This window comes from Mastomys coucha, unplaced genomic scaffold, assembly GCF_008632895.1.
Source record: "Mastomys coucha isolate ucsf_1 unplaced genomic scaffold, UCSF_Mcou_1 pScaffold3, whole genome shotgun sequence".
Classification (NCBI taxonomy): domain Eukaryota; kingdom Metazoa; phylum Chordata; class Mammalia; order Rodentia; family Muridae; genus Mastomys; species Mastomys coucha.
The window spans coordinates 47,789,347-47,792,005 of record NW_022196909.1 but is presented as its reverse complement, the minus strand read 5'-3'; positions in this window follow the sequence as shown (position 1 = coordinate 47,792,005).

Here is a 2,659-nt window from a genome sequence, read left to right as displayed (position 1 = left end):
GGCTGTCCTAGAACTCACTCTGTAGACCAGGCTGGCCTCCAACTCAGAAACCCGCCTGCCTCTGCCTCCCAAGTGCTGAGATTAAAGGCGTGCGCCACCACCACCTGGCATCTCCCTTCATTTTGAAAAGCAATTTATTTACATTTCTATATAATGAGTGTATGAGACACGCTATGGCCAAGGGCAGGTTTGTGCAAGCACGAATGTGCCTCCACTCAGACCCTCGGGGGAGGTCAGAGGGCAGTCTTGTGCTTCGTGGTATGAACCAGCCCCCCTTCCCTCCTCCCTCTCTGCTTTCCTTCCTCCATTGCTCTCTCCTTCATTCCTTTCTCTTTCTTGTCTTTCCTTTGCTCAAGTTAGAGTCTTGGGCTGGAGAGACAGCTCAGCAGTTAAGAGCGCCAGCTGCTCTAGCAGAGGACCCAGACTCCACCAGGCCCAGGCCTGGAACTGGTTCCATCCCGACGCCCACATGGCAGCTTGTAACCTGTGACTCACGGAGTCCAGCACCCTCTCCTGACCTCCGTGGGTGCATCGTGCATGTGGTACACGGGCATACATGTAGGTAAAACACCCATCCACAAAGTCAATCTAAAATAAATTTTTTTTAAAAAGCCTCATGTAGCTGGCTTTTTTTCAAGACAGGGTTTCTCTGTGTAGCCCTGGCTATCCTGGAACTCACTCTGTAGACCAGGCTGGCCTCAAACTCAAATCTACCTGCCTCTGCCTCCCAAGTGCTGGGGTCAAAGGCGTGTGCCGCCGCCACCACCACCACCACCACCCGGCCGTAACTGGCTTTGACATGGCGGTGTAGCTGAGGGTGATCCCCTGCCTCCGATTCCCAAGCATCAGCACTGCAGACTCAGGGCTCCTTGCTCAGCCCAGGAATCTTAGAGTCAACGTGGTGGCCTCTTATTCACATAGGCTGTTCCAGTTTGTTTGAGGGTGCCCTGAAATGAGGCTTCCAGAAGGAGTCTGGAAATGTCTATGCCAGGAGAGGCTCTGATAGGGATGTGTCAACAGAGGGAGGAGAAGCCATGGTTTGAAGCCAGCTTGCAAGCTGTCACTAGGTAGATTTAGCCTTCGGAGTGTTCCTTGGTGGAAGCTGCCCCTCTGATCCCCCACACCTCCCCTCTGTGGAGCTGTTTCTGCTCCCCAGTCTAAGTGAGTGATCCCCCTGCCCTTGTGAGAATCCCCCAGCCCTTCCGGAGCTCTGAACCCAGCCCAGGTACAGCTGGGACATCCAATTGGGTGACTTAAGGGACTCCTGAGAGGCAGGATGGGCTGGCTGTTAAACCAAACCAGTTTAACAGAGCTGAGCCTGCCTCTGGCCAGGGTCCCAGACTGCCTCTGGCCTGGGTATGGGAGACAGCTGGGGCCTAGTAAGACAGAGGCCTGGGTAGATCCCCCACCCCACCCCCAGTCCAATCCCAGATGACAGATGCCAAGGCACTGTTTGCTCCTTGTCAGGAGTAAACATTCCTCAGGAGACAATAAAAAGCCGCTGGGGCAGAAGGCAGGGGTCCAAGGCACCTTTAACCCTTTGTGGTCTGGCCAGATGTGGCAGCACTTGGGGAGGCAGAGGCAGGCAGATCTCTGAGTTTGAGGCCAGCCTGGTCTACAAGAGTGAGTTCCAGGACCGTCAGGGCTACACAGAGAAACCCTGTCCCTAACAAAACAATACAACAAAAACCCCTTGGTGTTCTGGGTGGTGCTGACTCCCTGTCTTTTCGCCTAGAAGTTTGGCCTCAGAAGGTATGGGCTGTGGGGCAAGAGATGCTGACCCATTCGGGAAGGCAGGGAGAATCCTGTCCCTGGGGCAGGATGGATGAATTCCTAGGCCTGGCATCCCTAGCAGTATGACTGAGCTAAGTGCTCAGCCACTCAGGACCTCCAAGGCAACACGTGCCGAACAGGGAGGCGACCCAGACTTTATGGTTCCGTTGAGGTCAATGACAGAAAGGGCAGTGAGCCTGCCCTAGCACACTCTGAGCCCTCAGAATGCTTGACTAGGGCTGTGCTGGGCTGGAGAATGGGCAGCTGTCTGGGATCTCCACACCCGGGCAGGTGCTTGCCCTGCTCCTCACACTCAAGTGGCTCTCGTGCCCGGGTAAGGGACTCACAGGTCCATGGATGGACTTTGCGAAGTCTCGGGCGGAGGGGGTCAGGGGGAGGCAGAAGCTGTAAATCCTTAGAGCCTTACAACGCCACTGTCCCAAAGCTACGGAGTCACCCACAGTCTCCCACACAATCCACTGCGTGGTGGTTCAGCTTTCTTAGGCAGCCAGTAAGAGAGCCAGTCCCCTGGCATACCTGGGCACACCTGGACACACATGCCAGCAAGCCCTGCCCTCTAACAGAGCAGGCACAGAGGGCCTGTGTATAGACGCCCCTCAGTCTGGCCCACCTCCTTCTTCAGCCATGCCAGGGTGAGGAAGATGCTCTAGCTAGCTAGACTGTCTACTTTGGCCTGGAGAATCCCCCCACCCCTCCCCACCCCCGTTCCATGACACCTACCAAACAGCTACCGTTGGGCTCCGAGACACTTCCCTGGGTAAGCGTCCCTTGTGGTCACCACCCTAACTAAGCACCTGGAACCCCAGCCACCCTTGACAGCCGCTGGCCTCCAGGCTGTGCCATGCATGGGCAAACACGCAGCACC